Source organism: Myotis yumanensis, unplaced genomic scaffold (genome assembly GCF_028538775.1).
Source record: "Myotis yumanensis isolate MYYU_CA2020_CCGP unplaced genomic scaffold, mMyoYum1.0.hap1 SCAF_2, whole genome shotgun sequence".
Lineage (NCBI taxonomy): Eukaryota > Metazoa > Chordata > Mammalia > Chiroptera > Vespertilionidae > Myotis > Myotis yumanensis.
In genome coordinates, this window is record NW_027223753.1 from 121,319,275 (window position 1) to 121,333,886 (window position 14,612).

Genomic DNA, 14,612 nt, shown 5'->3' on the forward strand with positions numbered 1-14,612 from the left:
CCCCCCTGAGCTGGGACAAATGTCTAGAGGGGCTATAGTTGGGTATTAGTTTAGACTCTGACAAAACACAAAGAATACAGGCTCTGTTCAAATAGTTTTTCCTGTGGACAGGCCTTGCTGAAATAACAGAATACTCTGAGTTACTTCACAGTGGTTTCCTTTCTCTTCCCTGTGTTGGAAGCCAAGAGGATTTTTCTCTGATATTTACTATAGGAACCTGGTTGGGCTTCTGGAGGTTAATCTAACTATATTGTGGGGACTCCCTCATGAATAGCTCCCCCTGGAGTTTTTAAGACTCAGACCTGTCCTCACTGAGCCTCCAGCAACTTGTCAATTACAGTTCAGGTCTGCCTACTCTGTTGTGGGTTTTTGAGGAGGAACCACTGGGTTCTGCTCATGGGTTTCTGATCCAGTAAGCTGGAATTCTCTGTCTCTGGCAGTCTTTCCAATTTGGGGGGCAGCAGTTTGACCTGTGACCTCACTCCTTTGATAGATGTAAGAAGAGTGTTGATTTTCATGTTGTTCAGGTTTTTAGTTATTGTTAACATGAAGTGTTGACCTCTAAACTCTTTACATGCTGAACCAGAAACTGTAATTCTAGCCTTTTTCTTTCAATGTGATACACGCTGAACGTGAAGCAACACTTTGCCTGTATGTGTATTTTGAATTTTTTAGGTAAACTTATATAGTGCATTATTTTCAGATATATGTAATAAATCCAATATTAGTATTTCAAGTCCATATCACGGCAGCTAAGAAACACATATAGGAGTGTTCTGTTGTTAATATTTAAGAAATATAACTTGTAAGTTATAAAAGTAAATATCTTTAGTCATAGGATATTTAAGAGCATATAAGCAATTAAAAATATTGGTACTCAATGCTTAAACATTACAAAGCTTGTAAGGGAAAAAAAGCAAACTAAAAGTTAAAAGCAAATTATAAACTTTTGCATTAGATCTCAAAAAACCCTATAGATTCACATAAATATTTGCTGCATCTACTTTGATTTCTAATTCATTTCTCAAGCTCACCAGGCCCACAAAAGGGAATCTTGATTTCCATGCCCACCACTAATGTAGGTGTACCTGTCAGCTCTTACATCTGCTACCTATCTCACAAGCCAAAAGTTTGCCTACAGTCACCATCTTCCTCCAAGCTCATCCTGCCTCTGTCACCTGGACCACTGCAGTCACCTCCTAATAAATCTCCCTGATTTTATGCTGATTACTCTAAATCTGATCTCTGGAAACCAATCAGAGTGATTAGCTACAAATAAAAATAGACTGAATTATCCACTTAAAACTGTTAATGACTTTTCTTAATATTTAAAATTAAATGAGAGTCCCATAACCGGGCCTGCACCACCCTCGGTAGTTTTGAAAGCACAATTTGCGCCAGTCTTTCTATTATTCACATTGGACTTTCTTCTCACACAGCGAGCTTAGCTCATCTTTACCTCTGCAGACAGAAACTTCAATGTCTGGAACTTGCTATTCCTGTCTTTGATGAACTGTCTCCAGACCTTAGGTCTTAGCACAAATGTCGTTGCAACACAAAGTTCTTGCCTATTCAGTAATGATAAGCTTGGTCTACACTTACTTTACTCACATCTATATATTTTGTTTTGTTTTGTTCTTTTTGGGGGGAGGGTTAGCACATTTTATTATCTGAAATTTCCTGGTATATTTATTTGAATACATATTGAGTGTTGTTTCACTCCATTGGAATATAAACTTCATGAGAACAGGTCTTCTAGAACAGTTTTTAATATATTGTATAATAGATGGCCAACAAATATTTTTAGTGATATGCAACTGTATTAGTTGTGAAATGAATAAACAAATAGCATAGATAAGTAAATCTTGAAATGGAATTAGTAAGATTCTTGATATTCCATGACACCCATTGGCACTTATTTATAAACTAGAGGCCCGGGGCATGAAATCTGTGCACTGGCGGGGGTGGGGGTGGGGGTGGGGGTGGGGGTGGGGTTTCCCTCAGCCCAGCCTGCACCCTCTCCAATATGGGACCCCTCAGGGGATGTCCGACTGCCAGTTAAACCAGCAGTCAGACATCCCTCTCGCAATCCGGGACCACTGGCTCCTAACAGCTCGCCTGCCTGCCTGATCGCCCCTAACCGTCTCTGCCTGCTGGCCTGATGCCCCTAACCGCCTCTGCCTGCCAGCCTGATCACCTCTAACTACCCTCCCCTGCAGGCCTGATCGCCCCGAACTGCCCTCCACTGCTGGCTTGATCATCCCAACAGCCTCTACCTCAGCCCCTGCCACCGTGGTTTTATCCGAAAGGACATCTGGAAGATGTCTGGTCTAATTAGCATATTACCCTTTTATTAGTATAGATAATCTCTATTAGAGTTAATGAGCCAGGAAGAAACAAACTACAATTTTAAGGTGGCCATAGAGGTGGCTGCAATAGAGGGGCTGTGTTCCAAGTAACTTTCTCTGGAACCCAGAGGTCAATTATCTGAGGCAGGCTGCCGATGGATAGATAAACTGTGATTTTATCATCTTTTTCTAAGTGGTATTGTGGCCCTTAAAGACAAGGGCCTCTTTTAATGAGTAAAAAGGCATGAAAAGTTCATTTTTTTCTTACATGATAATGTTAGAGCATTTCTTTCTGAAAATGCCAGGATCTTTTTTTTTTAATAATTTTTATTTCTTGAAGTATTACAAAGAGTATTACATATGTCTCCTTTTTCCCCCCCTTGACATTCCCCCGGCCCCTATCCCCCATTGTCTTGTGTCCATTGGTTATTCTTATATGCATGCATATAAGTCCTTCGGTTGATCTCTTAATCCCCCCAAACCCTCCCCAGGCTTCCCACTGTAGTTTGACAGTCTGTTCAATGTTGCTCTGCCTCTGCATCTACCCCTGTTCATCAGTCTATACTGGTCCCCATTATCTGTCCCAACCTCACTGGAGCAGTCCCAACCTCTCTGGGGCCGTCTCAGCCTCACTGGGGCTATTTCAACCTCACCGGGGTCGTCCCTACCACACAGGGGCCATTTCAACCTAACCAGGGCCGTCCCGACCTCACTGGGGCCGTTTCAGCCTCACCGGGTCCATCCTGACCTCACCGGGGCCGTTTCAACCTAACCGGGGCCGTCCCGACCTCACCAGGGCCGTTTCAACCTAACCGGGGCCGTCCCGACCTCACCAGGGCCGTTTCAACCTCACCGGGTCCGTCCTGACCTCACCAGGGCCGTTTCAACCTAACCGGGGCCGTCCCGACCTCACCAGGGCCGTTTCAACCTCACTGGGGCCGTCCCGACCTCACCGGGGCCATCCCGACCTCACCGGGGCCATCCCGACCTCACCGGGGCCGTCCCGACCTCACCGGGGCCATCCCGACCTCACCGTATGCCAGGATCTTAAAGCACACCGAAGAAGCCCCTAGGATGCTGACCTTTAGGCAGTGGCTTACATGGAGCCTCCGTCAGTTCTCAGAGCCCCTGTCCCCAGGACTGAGCTGGGGCTCAGGCAGCAGAGATCTGCTGCAGGTGGCGCAGCTGTCCCCGGCCTCCGAAGTAGACACTTTCCTCCAGGGTTAGCACAAACATATGGCTATTTCTTAAACAGTATACAGTATTTCAAAGAGGAAGAGAGTAGCTCAAACTGAGGAAACACCAAATTGTTTCCTAAATTACTGTAGAGAAAGGCAAGGAGTCCTCGCCTCCCCCACAATTATCTAAAATAGGAATAGCGCAAAACACCTGTATCCTGTCAGACAATTTGAAGTAGAGATTTGTGGGGCAAATCATACTGAATTTGTATATTTCTACATTTCTCTCTATTACCTCCTACTTTCCATGTGTTTTGTTTTTTTTAAACCTGGACTATCATTCCTGGAATCTCAGTCTTTAAAAAATTTTCAGCAGCATACTAGTACTTTTTAGTCTAGTGTATTTCTTTTTTATGTAAATACTTAAACTGGTTTATTTTGTTAATAGTTTGATGGTTTCTAATTAAAATAAAAATATTGAAGTTTTGATATATTTTAGTCATTGTGCTAAGGAATATAGTTAATATAAATTTGAGTGAAACATAGTCTCAAACTATGTTTTGAACCAAACCAGCCAAGATTCATGATATTCTTGAAGGTCTAAGAATATATCAAAGTGCCAAACACAATGTAAACCAAAATAAAGTCAGAGCTTTAGTTGCACTAAAATAAAGAATACACGCAAGCTTTGATTCTATCATAGTAGGAAAGAGGACTAATGGGAAAGAAAACTGAGAAAGATAAGAAGCAAGGAAACAAATGTAGAAGTATAGAGTGTGGGGAAAGAGAAGAGGGCTGATGTGGTGAAGGAATATGAGTTGATTCCACTGTACTTCTACTTTAAAATAAAAATAAAAAAAGATGGCCACCATTTTTAGTTGAACTGTTGAGAGAAGGAAAATAACACCACTTTACGTATCTTTGTCACACACAAGGAAAAGTGTGTTTATCATATCTGTATTATATAATAGTTATTCATTTATTCATTCTTTCATGTGACAAATATTTATTGGACTTCTATTATAGGCTAATTATGCAGAATAAAATTTTTAAAAAATCAAGTTGATGTTTTTAGCCTAATGCATTGTAAGTCAGATGGGGGCAATCAGACAAGAAACCCAAAAGGGGAAAGTAGAAGATAAGTACACATTGTGTTAGAAATAAGACATTTAGACAATTGTGTAACAAGGAATGAATTTGGTGGTGGGGGCAGGGGCAGGGCATACAGGCTTTTTCTGAGACAGTGATATTTAAGCTGAGATCGGCAGGATGGGGAAAGTGAAGACAAAGCGTGTACAAAGGTCTTGAGTTGGAAAAGCCTTGGGTGCTTTCAAGGGTCTAGAAGACAAAAACAAAACAGTAGCACATTTTGGAGAGTGAATAAGGGTCAAGTCTGGTGGGGGCCAGATGATTTAGGTCTGCATAGACCTCTGCTAAAGTCCAGGTTGTCTTCTAAGTGTACTGGAGGGCATCCAATGGGACGCAATCCAATTTATGTTTTAAAATAGTAACCTCTCTGCCATGTGGAGGAGGGATGCTTGTGCTTTGGGTTTGGGTGGGTGTTAGTAGTGATGCATATTTTTGTAATCCACATCTTACAGAGTTGGATGGAAATCAACACTTAGAAAAAAGGACAATTTAAGCTCAAGACATCCTCTTAGTTAGTAGGACCAACCACATGGCATCAGGTAGCTAATGCTCCATCATTTCCCCTTATCTTTACCAGAGCCCTGCTGGTGTGGCTCAGTGGTTGAGCATCAGCCTATGAACCAAGAGGTCACTGTTATGTTCCATTCCCGGTCTGGGCACATGCCAGGGTTGCAGGCTTAATCCCCAGTAGGGGGCATGTGGGAGGCAGACAATGGATAATTATCTCTCACCATTGATGTTTATCTCTCCCTTTCCCTTCCTCTCTGAAATAAATAAAAATATATTTTAAAAATAAAACTTTACCAATAGCAATAATATTAACAAATAATTTTGTTCCATGCTAACTCTGGGTATGAGTTAGAGCAAGTTGAATGCAAGCTCCAAGTATGTCTTATATTCCTTGAACATTGGAATTAAAGTAATATTTCAACAATTGCTTCACAAAGAAGGTAATTTACCAGGGATGCACAGAAAATAATTGGTAAATTTTCAATTTCCATTTTTATTTTCTGAATCCTGAGTTTGCATAAGAGAAAGGAGAGCACTATGTCATATTTAACGTATTAATCTAAAGTTTTGTAGCAGGAAATGGCAAAGGAATAATTTGACAACTAAAGAATATTTAGTTCCTTCTCTAGAAATCTGCTTGTCTGCTTAATAGTATGATTTTGTTTTGATAACTCTTTATATACTCATTTGTTTGAATAAATTAAATTAAATAATATATTATTTATAACCCATAACTAATATTACTATATTATTTTTTATAATACATAATCCTATATAATAAAAGCCTAATATGCGTGCGAGTTGTCCCCTGGGGCGGTCATTTGACCGGGAGACTGTAGTTCGACCAGTCACTATGACATGCACTGACCACCAGGGGGCATCATGGAACATGGCAGGCATTGGCAACGCAGTGCTTGCAGCGGGTGCCAGTGGGGGCGCTGCCAGCCCCAATGGGCCTTAATGAGAGTGGGACCGCAGCGGGATGGTGGAGCAGGTGAGCAGGTGGTGCCAGGCCAAGGTAGGTGCGAGCAGGGGCCTACATGCTGTCCAGCTCCCAGAGGTCAGCTGGGACCTACCCTTCCACACCAGGCACTTGCGCTTCGGTCACTGGCCAGGCCTAGGGACTGCAGCCATGCACGAATTTCATGCACTGGGCCTCTAGTATATTATATAAATATACAAAACTAAGTTTTAATTTATATATTATCATATTTTATCCTTATATATTCTATGTGGTAGCAATATAAATTTTTTTTTTTTGGTCCAATTTACTCCTTCGGAAGCACTCTCATTGAGCCAGGTGATATATTGAAGGGCATAATTAAATATCTACTCAGAGAGGCCACTCTAAATAATACTCACCAGTCATTCCTTATTTCACAGTATTTATTGCCATATGAAATTATTTTGACTTTAACAATTTTTTTTTTCTGTTTCCCTCATTAAAATTTAAGGCCAATGAGATGGGTACTTTAATTGTCTTGTTTCCTAGTATCTCAAGCTTGTTTGATACATAGTGCATTGAGTAAACATTTGTTGAATAAATACTGCTTTAAAGTATGTAATACTGACCAAAAATGGCAAACTTGGACTAGAATGACATTCTTTAGAATCTTGTTTAATGCTTATTTTATCACTCTGTGTCATCATCTCAGATATCAGTCAGTTTAGATCATGTAAAAACATGAAATGGCATTTTGCATTTCAAAAGCAATTTTCAGATAGATAAATTTTTATTTCAAATTGATCACAGTTACACATCTTGGCAACAAAAGTTTGTTTTTTCCTTTGTTTTTCCAGATTGCATTTCATGTGAAGGAGATGAGGTCAGTCACCACCATCACTTGAGACTGATCAAAGCATGAAGTATTGCATAAAACAACTCACATTTAACCTCTGTCAGTGAAGAAGTAACGAAAAATTCATGAATTCTTAAAATATTGTCCCTTAATGCAGATTTCAGCCTTTTTCTGTTTTCAGCATTAATTCACATGGGCATCTTTTCCATAGGCAGTTTTATTTTTCCTAAACAATTTCCAAAATTCAATTCCTATTGAATTTTGTGGAGGAAAAAAAAAAGATAATTTTAAAATAACATACTCCTTATTAATCCTGTAACTAGGCTAAGTAATGTTCAGAAAATAAATCCCATTTTAGTTTTTCAAAAGTAAGCTTTTCAAAGTAAATTCCTTGAACATTTATGTTGGTCTGAAAGGTGTTTTGCCTACAACAATTGAAATTTGCAATCAGTGTCTTTAGCCCAAAGGGAAATAAGAGGAAAAATATAACAACCACCTCCCATTTTTATCTGTCCTCCATTTTCTGTGTTTGATTCTGTGACAGCTGCTCCAAAGGCAAGGCTGAAAACAGACCCATGTGCAGCTCTGCCTGGGTGTACACATGAGTGCATCTCAAAGGACACTTGGACTCCCATTGCCAGTGATGAATGTGGTTCCCAAACAAAGATAGGAGACCACATCTTCAACACCACATAGCATCAGGGCACTGTGCACAGTGCAGAAGGCAGATTTTAAAAAATGAGTTTTTTTCCACTTGCTTTGTTGCCTGCATTGTCACAAAGAGAAGAAAATAGAACATCTTTTTCTGTAGAAGGATGATAAGCAGTCTGCATAAAAGTTGATGCATGTATTTGGGAGGTAAAATAAATTTTCCTGCATTAAAATACATTTACTTCTTTGAATTAAAATAAACAATAAGCAAATACTAAAACACTAAATGTCAAGTATATTAATATCTACAAAGGAAAAGTTTTTTCAAAGATAAGAATTTTTCTCTTTGCCTAAGAGTACTTAGTGAACCAATTATTTTCTTCAAATCTTATATGAATACTAGAGGCCTGGTGCACAAAATCTGTGCATGGGGGGGGGGGTCCCCTCAGCCAAGCCTGCACCCTTTCCAATCTGGGACCCCTTGGGGAATGTCCAACTTCTGGTTTAGGCCTGATCCTGGGGCTCGAGTCTAAACCGGCAGTCAGACATCCCTCTCACAATCCTGAACCACTGGCTCCTGATCACTCACCTGCCTGCCAGCCTGGTCCCCCCAACTGCCCTCCCTGCTGGCCTGGTCACCCCCAACTCCCTCCCCCCCCTCCAGCCTGGTCATCCCTCACTGCCCTCCCGCCAGCCTGGTTGCCCCATGCAGCCTGCTGTTCAGTTGTTTGGTCATCCCTCACTAACCCCCCTGCCGGCCTGGTCGTAGGCAGCCATCTTGTGAGGGTGTCTTTATTATATAGGACTAGAAGCCTGATGCACGAAATTCTTGCAAGGGGCTCAGCCCCCGCCACCATGGTGGTTGCCTCTGCCTCAGCTTCGTCCCGAAGGATGTCTAGAAGGACGTCTGGTCTAATTAGCATATTACACTTTTATTATATAGGATACCTATCTGGGATTGCCCTTTTGTCTTTCCCAATTAATAGAAATGCTAGGGAAGGCCATTCTCTCTTTTCTGCTACCGCTGAGTGTGTAGTACCATGTGCAAGGGCTGCGCCTAGCACTGTGTCTGCATTATCTCATTTACTCCTCATTTAACCCTAAAAGGCAGGCCCAGATGTTACTGCCATTGTGGGAGTGAAGAAACAGAGGCAAACTATCAAGGTTGTGCAATTAGAAAGTGGCAGAGTTGGAACTTGAACCAGAGTCTACGGTCCTAACCAAATTGCCTTACAAAAAATTAACATGACTCAGGTGTTCATCACTTCCCATCTTGATTCCAACTCTTTCACCATAATCTACCTTTCACTCTGCTTCTAAAATTAACAAGTGCACAGATAATTTGTTTCTTATCTTACAATCCTGAATGTTTCCAAAAATAATTTTCAATTTCTCAGGCATGTCTGAAGGGACCTGGATCTTTTGGCTATAGCAACATTACTAGACGGTCACTGGTAGCTCAGTACTAGCTATCCCTACTTACCATTTTCCAATGAACCACACACATTTGGCTTTTGACCCATGCTAGTCACATTTTACTCAACGTGTCTATCATCCTGTGTCCCTGACAGAATTCTATTCATCCTGCCTGGCTATCCCTTTGTACTTCCTTTCCTAACCTCCACATGGCATTGATCTCTTCATAGCCAACCTAAATCAGGCTGCATCTACAGCTACTGTAAACATAATGCATTAGATTATAAACTTTAGGAAATGTAAATATCCATTGGCTGTAAATTCTTCAAGTACAGAAACCTCTTATTCTGGTAACCCTTTCATTTTTTCATATTGTTACCTAATAAGTGACCAATACATATTTATTTACTATAGAAATAGAAATAGCATTCTATTTGAATATATAATTATATAGAAAAATTATTTTTGTAAACGTTCACTTTAGTTAGTACAGTTTAGCTTTAGTATTATTTCTTTATCTGGCAGTAACTCAATTTGTTTGTGGAGTAAATAAGTCATTTATCAAATCAGAAAACATTCTAATTGCCCCTTGAGCAATATTTTAAGAAGGGATAGTCTGGGAAAAAAATATAATTAAAAAACATAGGGTAAGAATATGAATAGAAAAGGTATATAAAACTAGAGGCCCAGTGCATGAATTTTTGCACCAGTGGGGTCCCTTGGCCTGGCCTGTGCCCTCTTGCAATCCCAGACCCCTCGGGGGATGTCGGACTGCCAGTTTCGGTCTAATCCCTGCAGGCCAGGCCAAGGGGCCCCACTGGTGCATGAATCTGTGCACTGGGCCTCTAGTATGCATATAAGATCTTTGGTTAATCTCTTCCTGCCCTTCCCTCCCCCACTTCCCTCTGAGATTCATCAGTCTGTTTGATGTTTTCATGCCTGTGCATTGAACCTCTGCCCCCTGGTGGTCAGTGGCTTCATAGCTATCAGTCGAATGGTCGAAAGGTCACTTAAGCTTTTATACATATAGATTATAGGTTAAAATTATATAATTTATTTCTATAGTTAAGTAGGAAAGTAGACTCAAATGCATAGTTACACGTAAGTTTCAGAAATTAAAAAGGAAACTGAACTATGGAGGTTGCTGAACAGTCTACTGATTTGGATATCTATAGACTTCTTTACTTTCTAAGCTTCTTACGATCATAAAGTTCTAGCAGTACCACAATCACCTTCTTAGGAACAGAAAGTATTATCTGGTTATGGATTTGTGTAAAGAGCACGCTTTAGACTTTGGTTCTGATCATTCTCATGGGGAGATGAGCACTGTGTCTGCAGAACGCATTCATTTTCATTGTCATCTTTTAAAACTGTGTGCATATTTTTATGTTCACACGTGGGCCTGCTTTTTTCTCTCTCTTTGTTTATTTTGGTGTTGTTTTTAAGTTAAGAATAGTCTTTTGAGGAATTTTTTTTTATCTTTTCCCCTGGATTTTCTCTGCGATGATTTGGTGAACACATATAATTTTTCATGGTCCACTTTCATTGACAGGCTTGCCACTAGGCACAGGGTTCTGTGCAGCACATCATGGTTTATTGATGAGCAGTGGGGACCGAAGCAGAGTAGTGGAAGCTTGTGCACCAGTTACAGACCCTGGTTTAGAAACCAACTGGGCATTCAGTAATGAGACTGTGGTATTCTTTCAGGACTCATCGCAGGCCAGATATCTGTCTAAGGATGAGTTTAAAGGAAAAAAATCAAATAACTGTATAGTTCAAGTAGCTTGTGCCATCAGCAGTAAAACCCTAGCATTATTTCTTTATCACATTTTTAGTTATTTTTTTTTAAGTTTAGGATGGAACTAAGAGTAAACTAGGTTCTTGATCAAGAATTATGTTTATGATTTAAAAAGATATGAATTTATTTTTGCCAGAATAATTTGTTTTAAGAAGTAGTTCTGCTTATTTGAAAAGTAATATATGCATATGGTAAAATCTTTTTAAAAATCAAACATTATATGTAAATAATATGGGTAACCACAGATATAATGACCACTGCTTGCAACTCCATTCAGAAATACTCTATGTTCATTTATTTTTTAAATCCAGTAAGTAGAGATAAGCACAGTTTCGATATTTTATTTGTTTTCTCTTTAACAATACCTTATGGATGATGCTTCCTCTCAGCCCACATAAATTCATTGCATTTATTTTCATAAAGGCACCTTATATGGCTAGCACAGTTTATTTAATGGATCCTTGTTTTTCTAGTTAATAGACAATGCTAGAAAGAACTTGTTTGTACATAAGTAGTTTTGCAAATATGTGGAGTATATTTGTAGTTTAATTCCAAAAAAGTAAAGCCCAAGTCAAATTATATATATGTCTTTCACAAGACTACCAAGATATATGACAGCATGCTATCCCAATAATTTTGACAATACCACCAAGATTTAGTCACATTGTAGTTGAAAAAGGTATCTCATTGATGTTGTAATTTTGTTGATTATGAGTAAAATTGAGCAATTTTCTGTGTTTTCCTATGATCTTCCTATTCATGTAGTTTGTAAAATGTTCCTCTGAATTTTTGTTATTCATTTATATATTAATAATGAAATCTATCTGATAGTGTTACAGTCCTTACATATAATATTATGTAACATGTGTGTTATTATTTTCTGTAATAATATGCTACAAATATTTTTTCAAATTTCTTTTGTATTTTCTTAACACTATTTTTGTAGATATTTTTATTTCTTGTATTGTAATACATCTTCGTAATTTTCTTAATACTTCTGAGTTTTTTGTCTTTCTCAGAAATACAATCCCTACTCCAAGTTATTAGCTATTCTCGTATGTTTCTTCTAGATCTTTTACTGTTTTCATTGATGTTGTTTGAGTTTTGGTCCACTTCAAATGGATTTTGTAATAAGGAGTGAATTAAGCATCAGCTTTATATTTTTCAAGAAATTTAAAACCTGGTCTAGCACCCGTGTTTCAAATGTTAGCTCCTATTGCATGATTCTGGTCATTTATGAACCAACTCCATTCTGTACTTACACTGTGCTTAATATGTGGTTTTGCTGCCAATTTTTATTTACACATACCAATTTCTTCTGGTATTCTACCATATGAGGCTGCTGTTTTGGCTGTAAATATTTAACAGAAAGTATCCTCCACATTTAAAATTTTTTTATCCATCCATATATTAAAAATAGTTATTACATATAGGTTATGTGCCATTCACTTATTTGAAATGAATATCAAGGCATCATTGAATGTCTAAATTGAAGTTTAAAATATGAACTATTTTTGGAAGAAATGATATCCCCCACATCATTCATTACAATTGGTATTATTATAAAAGACAAACTAGAGTATTGGCATATTTGGTTTAGTAACAGACGTTGCAGTTTTATTCTCCAAGATTTAACACATCGTAGCTACACAACCCTAGTCAGCCACATGATCTCCATGCACCCTAAGTGACTGTTGAATTGAAAAAAACTCATAGTCTACCTCATGGGATTGTTGCCAGGACCACATGCAATAATGTGCATTTAATTTCCACTAGAATAATTTCTACTATAATAATTTCAAATGATCTTAGAATGATTCTAAATTCTGTGGCCTATCTCATTAAGTTTAAAACATCAGTAGGGGTCTTATATGAGAATCTTTATGTAGCCATTATTATCCAAGTTTAATTGTGCTCTGGAGGAATTTAGGCATCAGGACCACTTTTAATTTTTCCAGTTACTTAAATAGTACAGGTGTCTGCTAGATATGCTGGTATAATTATAAATGTTTAAATTCATATCTAACAGTTGAAGGGAATCACAATTAATGCCTACAGCTGAAAGGGTAAAGTTATAAAAGTGTCTGGGCCGACTAATTGTGTAAGATTTACTATTGCACTGATTGCTACCTGGCAAATTGATATTCTTGGTATTCAATCCATTTCAAATCCTGCAATGAACTTAAAAAAACTCCTGCTAACCTGTTAGTTTCTTCTATCCATGTCTTCTATTTACTACAAGAATCCCAGTGCACGAAATTTGTGTACTGGAGAGGGGGGGGTCCCTCAGCCGGCCTATGCCCTTTCGCAGTCCGGGACCCCTCGCTCCTTACCGCCTGCCTGCTTGCTGCTCCTTAGCGCTGCCACGGAGGCGGGAGAGGCTCCTGCCACCACTACTATGTTCACCAGCCATGAGTCTGGCTTCTGGCTGAGCGATGCTCCCACGTGGGAGGGCACTGACCACCAGGGGGCGGCTCCTGCATTGAGCGTCTGCCCCCTGGTGGTCAGTGCGCATCATAGCGACTGGTCATCTGGTTGTTATGCTGTAGGCTGTCACTTAGGCTTTTATTATATAGATAAGGATGCTTATGTTCATGAGTCCAGAGATGGGCACACTATTCCAGTCTGGACGTTAGCTTTGCATTTCTTGGCCGTGGTGAGTGGTTCACAGATGGATATGTCACCAATAAAAGCCATGAATCATGGTGAGGCTTTTACTGACTTTTCTGGAAAAGAAATGATGTCTTGCTGCACTAGAATCTGAGTGGATATAAGGGGATATATCTACTCTGGCAACTCTTTAATATCTGAGAGAAAACACAGCACATAGGATGTAAAGAGATCAGGAGTGACCTATTTCTGAATACAGTTTTTAGTCCAGAATCTAGCAATATGTGACACAAAAATTTTTTCCTTTTTAGCTTAGAGTACTTTAGGCCATTTTTAGTTACAGAATTTCATGAAAAATTTAAGGTTACTTAGCAACATTGTATATTAAACCATGATAATCAGTTACATAATATGAGTATCTTCTATCTTGTACATTAACGGTATTATTCTGTGTGGTTTTTTTTTTTTTCAAATTAAAGAAATGTATACGTAAGTTCCAGCTTGAATATCAGACATTATGTTTATCTTATAAAATTTCCTAATCAAGATACAATATATCAATGACAATTTTAATTATTATCTTAGGCTTTAAAATTATCAAAGATTTTCATAGGAAAACAATAATTATTAGCTCATAAATTTCTCATTGTATATGCTAGTGTCTTCATATAAAACAGTTCAGAAGCTCCCTGTCAGCTAAGGGCATATTGTAGATCCTGTGAACATTTCAGGAACATTTTCAGGAGTAGATTGTAATGAGAGATAAACACACAAAATTTAAAGTTGACACCCTAGCATTTTGCTAAATTTTACTACTCTATTATGTCATGCAAATAGTTGCCCACATAAACTATTGTTACTTTCAGAAACCTCATGTAATCACACTAAAATAATAGTGTGGGTCCATATGATGATCAGTGAGAAATACCTAAAGAATGATCACCAAGACATACTTCAAACAGAAGGAAAACAGAGAAAACTTGATAATATCAAAATTTCTAAGCAGCTTCATAGTATTTATTAATGGCTGGTCATTGAGAATGAGCCTCTCTCTCTCTCTCTCTCTCTCTCTCTCTCTCTCTCTCTCTCTCTCTTTCTCTCTATCACACACACACACACACCTACTAAGTAACATCTAATGATCTAATGTACT